The 6,895-nt window shown below is 44.4% G+C and overlaps 1 pseudogene; it reads right to left on the reverse strand.

Annotated features, from left to right (window-relative positions):
• Positions 1-2,195: 2,195 nt before the first annotated feature.
• Positions 2,196-2,944, reverse strand: LOC107181367 (annotated as a pseudogene).
• Between the last annotated feature and the right edge of the window lie 3,951 nt (positions 2,945-6,895).

The raw sequence follows: 6,895 nt of genomic DNA on the forward strand, positions 1-6,895 counted from the left end.
GATGATTTCTCAACAGAAACTCTGCAGGCCAGAAGGGAGTGGCAAGAGATATTCAAAGTGATGAATGCCAAGAACCTACAACCAAGATTACTTAACCAGCAAAGCTATCATTCAGAATTGAAGGGCAGATAAAGAGCTTCACAGATAAGGAAAAGCTAAAGGAATTCATCACCACCAAACCAGCATTATATGAAATGCTGAAAGGTATCCTTTAAGAAGAGGAAGAAGAAGAAAAAGGTTAAGATACAAATTATGAACAACAAATACACATTTATCAACAAGTGAATCTGAAAATCAAGGGAATACATAATCTGATGAACAGATGAACTGGAGATTATAATAGAATCAGGAACATAGAAAGGGAATGGACTGACTATTCTTGGGGGGTAAAGGGGTGAGGCGGATGCGGGAAGAGACTGGACAAAAATGGCGCACCTATGGATGAGGACAGTGGGTGGGGAGTGAGGGCGGAGGGTGGGTTGGGAACTGTGTGGAGGGGAGTTGTGGGGGAGGGGGAAAGAGGAACAAATGTAATAATCTGAACAATAAAGATTTAATTAAACAAATAAAAAAATAAAAAATAAACAAACAAACAAAAAAAAGGGAGGCAGCTCCTAAATTACTCAGTTGGATAATGCTAACGTGTGTGCTTACATCATTTCTGATATTTCCTCATAGGCATAACCTGCATTGGCCACAATGATGCAGGCTTGTGTGCCCCTTTCCTGTATCACGTCCACACTCCCCAACCAGTGAGACCTGAGCTAACCAAGTCTACCCCATGCACTTGAATCATTTCTTCAGAGTGCCTTCTGGAAGAAACCAAACTATGACATCTCTTTACCTCCTCAGTCTCAATATCCTCATCTGTACAATGGAAACATTTATACCTGCATTGAAACTTTCTTCAAGAATTAAAGATATGTAGATATGTAGAAGCACCGAGGGCATACCCAGCAAATAGTGAGTCCCCCAGAACATGTTAGTTTCTCATTTTAATCACCCAAACACCTATCAAGGACCAGCAGTCCATAAGTTTGGTCTTGGAAGTCTCTTCTGAGCATCCCCGATGCACCGTCTCAGAAGGGAGCACGTGTCCTGGATACCAGCTCGGTGAGCTCATCAGAGGCACCACTACTGCTCCCAAGGAGGTGATCCAGGTTCCGAACTCTTCTACGTCTCTCAGAACCAGTCTCAAGCCTCACCTCAATGCATGTTCAGGCAGCATTGTTAGTTCAGGACCACAGAGCAGCCTCTGTCCAACATATCTATAGGAGTGCTCAGGCTCCTCAACTTTTCATCTTTCTCACATTATTTCAATTCCCCTGGAGCACAGGTTTTTATTTCTCTCAAATGCTTCAGAGTTGACTCACAATACACAGGAGGTGGTTCTGTTTCCTTAGGAGGTTCAGGTTTTATGAATCCCTCAAAGTCATACATGCCCATTGCTTATTTCTAAGGTCCCAACTCACTTCTATTACTAATATTTTGATCAGAATGACAAATTGCCTTGAAGTTGGGGAATGTAAAATGTTCTGCAGGAAATGACTTCATTTCCTTTTATTCTAGTCTATAGGTAACTCAAGATGGAGGCCATCCAAAACTTTCATTTCCTTGAAAGTGAAGAACAGTTCTCTTTAGATGAGCCTTTTCCTGGTGAGGACACTGGATACTTCCAAATATTGGATGCCCATGATGCATGAGTGGCAGACAGGACCTGAGACAGGATAGGATTCTGCATCCAGGAGAGCTCTAAACTACAGGCCTTGCTGCCCTACTATGTAGCTGAGGTGGGGACACAGATTTGGGGAGAACTTTGTAAATAGGTGTTATGTGCATATACATACAGGAGAATATCACTTCCACTGTCAGAGAAACTCAAATTAACATCTTGCCGGTGCTCAGTCCAGGCCTTTTCTGATTTGTCTTGAGATAGACACTAAGGTGCCATTGAGCAGTAAAGCAAAAGATACAGTCTTGGGCTGAGTCTATCCAAATCAGCTATCTACCTATCTCTATCCAAATCAGCTATCTACATGACCAGGTGAAATGTTCTCATGTGAGGAGTGGAGATAATTATTTTGGGGGGACTATATGAAGCTCAGAATGAAGTATGCATATTATGTGCAACATGTAAGGTAGTGCTGGTGTAAGTCCATCCACCAGGATGCTGTACAATAAAAACAAACGCAATATGGAATGCAAAGAATTTATTAAGAAATAGAGGTACAACTCCCCGTATCTAGAGAGCCAACTCAGAGTGACTGTGGAAGAAGAAAGCAGGATTACAGGAACTAGGAGTGCATTGGAAAAGAAAACAGAATTGAGGAGATTTTCAGCAGTTGCAGAAAGCCTATATAACAGTTACAAGAATTCCTTTTTCTAAGTTACACAGAGGATGAAGACCTGGACTACGGAGTCAAAACTGAGACCATAGCTCCATATGGAGGATGCACAAAGCTGACACATGTTCCACACACGTGGAAGGAAGAGGATTGGGGACGTCCTCTGCTCTCCCTCCAGCTGATTCAGAGGCTGTATCAGGCACATGAGTCACAGAAATTAAGGTACAGCATGCTGGTTGTCAGGCAAGTAAAGGAAATGCATTTGTTTCCAAAATGGCGGGTCAGTTAATGATGGTTTATGAAGATGGTGGTTCTTTGACAAGGTAATCAGCAGCAGCAAGGCTGACAGCAGCTGGACACACAGCAAGGGCGGCAGCAGCAGGTAGGCCGGCAGCAGGTGGGTTTGCAGCAGGTGGTCTGACACCATTTTGGACAGCAGCAAGGCTGGCAGCAGCTGGACCCACAGCATGGGCTGCAGCAAGGCTGGTAGCAGCTGGACCCACAGCAGGGGCTGCAGCAAGACTGGCAGCAGCTAGACCCACAGCATGGGCGGCAGCAGACACACAACAGCTGGACTGGCAACAAGGAGAGCAGCACATGGTGTCAGGTGTAGAAGGTGAGTTTCTGTTCAGAGGTGAGTTTGTCAGATTCTGAGGGCTTCTTCTGTTCTGGGGTTTTTATACACTGGGCCCCCAATGTTGGGACCAATCAGTAAGACTTTCCTTGTTTTTGTTTATGTTGTTTTGGTAACCACAGGGAAATAGGCAAAGATGGAGTTGTTTCCTACCTGATATGAATGTTTAGAAAGTAAGTGTTTAATGTGTTCCTTAGTTAAGAATAAGTCATAGAAACGTTTCCAGATAAAGGAAGTTGGTCCCGTCATCAGGATGGTTCCTGCTTTGATCATTTTCTGGTTGTATGACTAAGTCCCTCCTGGCCTAATGAGGGTCAGTACATGTGTTTTCTGTATTCAGCTTTACTAAGTTTTGGAAGTATCCCTGTTTAAACGACATGATGCTGGTATGTTCATGGGGTTAAATTGACACCATGCATGAGTCCAAGTCTGTTAGCCCACAAAAGCCTGATTCAAGACTGACAGGAATCTCTCTCTGGAGCAACCCACCCCACCTGTGTATCCAGGTTAAATCACAGACACTTGGGTAGAGGATGTTTGGCATAATCTCTTCCATATGCACAGCAGGGCCAAAACAGCTGGATGGAAGGAGAAGCTGGGACTGAGAAAGCATCCATCATTTTATTTCCCGGGTAACCAGGAGTCCAGGACTAAAGGATTTCCTAGGATGCGGAACTCCCCAGGGTAGTGACTGGTGCAGTTTGGGCAAACCAGGATGAGTTGGTGACTCCAGTCCTAACCTTGTTAACCAGCAGATTCGGTGACCCCTTTTCAATTACTGTACAATTCCTGTGTTTTCTTTTTCTTTCTTTCTCACTTTCTTTGATCCCTTCTTTTCTTCCTCTCTTTTTCTTTCTTCTGCTCTCTCCCTTTTCCTCCTTCTCTACCTCCTCCTTTTTTCCTTTTCTCTTCCTTCTCTTCTTCCTCCTCCTCCTTCTCCTCATTTTTCTTCTTCTCCCTCTCTCCTTCATCTGTTTCTGCCCTCTTTTCTTCCACCTTCTACATCTCCTTCTTTACCAGCACTGCTATTTCTTCTTACTCCGTCCTCTTCTTCTAGAAAGTGTGAGTTTACACTGAATAACACAATTAGCCTGCTAGTGGAGAAAATCATAGAGTGTACATGAGTTTTTGAAGTCCCAGTGCATGGATCTGGGATCTTCGTGTGTTCAGGGCTATTTCTGCCTCGGGGCTGTTTTCTTGCATCCACAGAAATCATGCTGCCTGTGTGGGTCCCAACCACTGTTTCTGGAGACGGTTATAAGGAGGCAGCTTCCAAATTGCTCAGTTGGGTAATCCTAAAGTGTGTGCTTACCTCATTTCTGATATTTCCTCTTAGGCATAAGCTGCATTGGCCACAATGATACAGGCTTGTGTGCCCCTTTCCTGTATCATGTCCACACTCCCCAACCAGTGACACCTGTGCTTTCCAAGTCATCTACATGCACTTGAATCTTTTCTTCAGAGTGCCTTCTGGAAGAAACCAAACTATGACATTTCTTTACCTCCTCAGTCTCAATATCCTCATCTGTACAATGGAAACATTTATACCTGCATTGAAACTTTCTTCAAGAATTAAAGATATGTCGATGAAGCTCCGAGGGCATACCTGACAAATAGTAAGTCCCCCAGAACATGCTAGTTTCTCATTTTAATCACTCAAACACCCATCAAGGACCAGCAGTCAGTAAGTTTGGTCTTGGAAGTCTCTTCTGAGGATCCCCGATGCACAGTCTCAGAAGGGAGCACGTGTCCTGGATACCAGCTCGGTGAGCTCATCAGAGGCACCCACTACTGCTCCCAAGGAGGTGATCCAGGTTCCGAACTCTTCTACATCTCTCAGAACCAGTCTCAAGCCTTACCTCATTGTATGTTCAGGCAACATTGTTAGTTCAGGACCACAGAGCAGCCTCTGCCCAACATGTCTATAGGAGTGCTCAGGCTCCTCAACTTTTCATCTTTCTCACATTATTTCAATTCCCCTGGAGCACAGGTTTTTATTTCTCTCAAATGCTTCAGAGTTGACTCACAATACCTAGGAGATGGTTCTGTTTCCATAGGAGGTTCAGGTTTTATGAATTCCTCAAAGTCATACATGCACATTGCTTATTTCTCAGGTCCCAACTAACTTGTCTTGCTAATATTTTGATCAGAATGACAAATTGCCTTGAAGTTGGGGAATGTAAAATGTTCTGCAGGAAATGACTTCATTCCCTTTTATTCTAGTCTATAGGTAACTCAGAGGATGGAGGTTATCCAAGAATTTTTATTTACGTGAAAGCGAAGAACAAATCTCTTTAGAGGAGCCTCTTTCTCATGAGGACACACTGGATATTGCCAAATGTTGGATACCCTTGAAAGCGTGAGTGGCTGGACAGCACCTGAGTCAGGAAAGGATCCTTCATGCAGGAGAGCTGTAATCTGCAGGCCTTGCTGCCCTACTATGTAGCTGAGGTGTGGACACTGATTTGGGGAGAACTTTGTAAATAGGTGTTTTGTGCATATACAGACAGGAGAGTATCATTTAAATTAACATCTGGCTGGTGCTCAGTCCAGGCCTTTTTCTGATTTGTCTTGAGATAGAAACTTAAGTGCCATTGAGCATTAAAGCAAAAGATACAGTCTTGGGTCTGAGTCTGTCCAAATCTGCTATCTAACATGACCAAGTGAGATGCTCTCATGTGAGGAATGGAGATAATTATTTTGGGTGGACTGTATGAAGCTCAGAATGGATCGTGCATTTGATGTGCAACAGGTGTGCAAATCCTTCCATCAGGATTTATAATAAAACCAAATACAATGTGGAATGAACAGACTTTATTAAGAAATAGAGGTACAACTTTCCGTTTCTAGGGAACCAACTCAGAGTGACTGTGGGAAAAGAAAGCAGGATTACAGGAACTAGGAGTGCAAGGGAAAAGAAAACAGGATTGAGAAGATTTTCAGCAGTTTCAGAAAACCTATGTAACAGTTACAAAATTTGTTTTTCTAAGTTACACAGAGGGAGAGGGTGAAGACCTTGACTACAGAGTCAAATCAGAGACCATAGCTCCATTTTGAAAATGCTCAAAGCTGACACATGATCCCCCAACCCGGGAGGAAGAGGATTGGGGACGTCCTCTGCTCTCCATCCAGCTGATTTACAAGTTTGTATCAGGCAAATGAGTCACAGAAGTTAAAGTAGAGCATGCAGGTTATGAGCCAGGCCTAGGAACTAAATTTTTCCCAACATGGCGAGTCAGTTAACAGATGGTGTATGAAGGTGTTTCTTCTGTGAGGTGATCAGCAGCAGGACCCACAGCAAAGGGGGCAGCATGACTAGCAACATGGCTGGCAGCATGGTTGGCAGCAGCTGGACACACAGCAAGGGCGGCAGCAGCAGCTAGGCCGGCAACAGGAGGTTTTACAGCAGGTGGTCTGACACCAGGTTGGACAGCAGCATGACTGGCAGCAGCTGGATCCACAGCATGGGCGGCAGCAAGGCTGGCAGCAGCTGGACACACAGCATGGGCGGCAGCAAGCAGCTGGCAACAGTTGGACCCACAGCATGGGCTGGCAGCAAGCGGCAGCAAGGCGGGCAGCAGCTGGACCCACAGCAGGTGGGCTGGCAGCAAGGAGAGCAGCACATGGTGTCAGGTGTAGAAGGTAAGTTTCTGTTCAGAGGTGAGTTTTTCAGATTCTGAGGACTTCTTCCATTCTGGGGTTTTTATACACTGGGCCCCAATGTTGGCACCAATCAGTAAGACTTTCCTTGTTTTTGTTTATGTTGTTTTGGTAACCACAGAGAAATTGTCAAGGAGAAAATTGTTCCCTACGTGATATGAATCTTTAGGAAATAAGTGTTTGATGTGTTCCTTAGTTGAGAATAACTCACAGAAACTTTTTCAGTTAAAAGGAAGGTGGTCACATAATCATTCCT

This window comes from Myotis davidii, unplaced genomic scaffold (genome assembly GCF_000327345.1).
Source record: "Myotis davidii unplaced genomic scaffold, ASM32734v1 scaffold327, whole genome shotgun sequence".
Classification (NCBI taxonomy): domain Eukaryota; kingdom Metazoa; phylum Chordata; class Mammalia; order Chiroptera; family Vespertilionidae; genus Myotis; species Myotis davidii.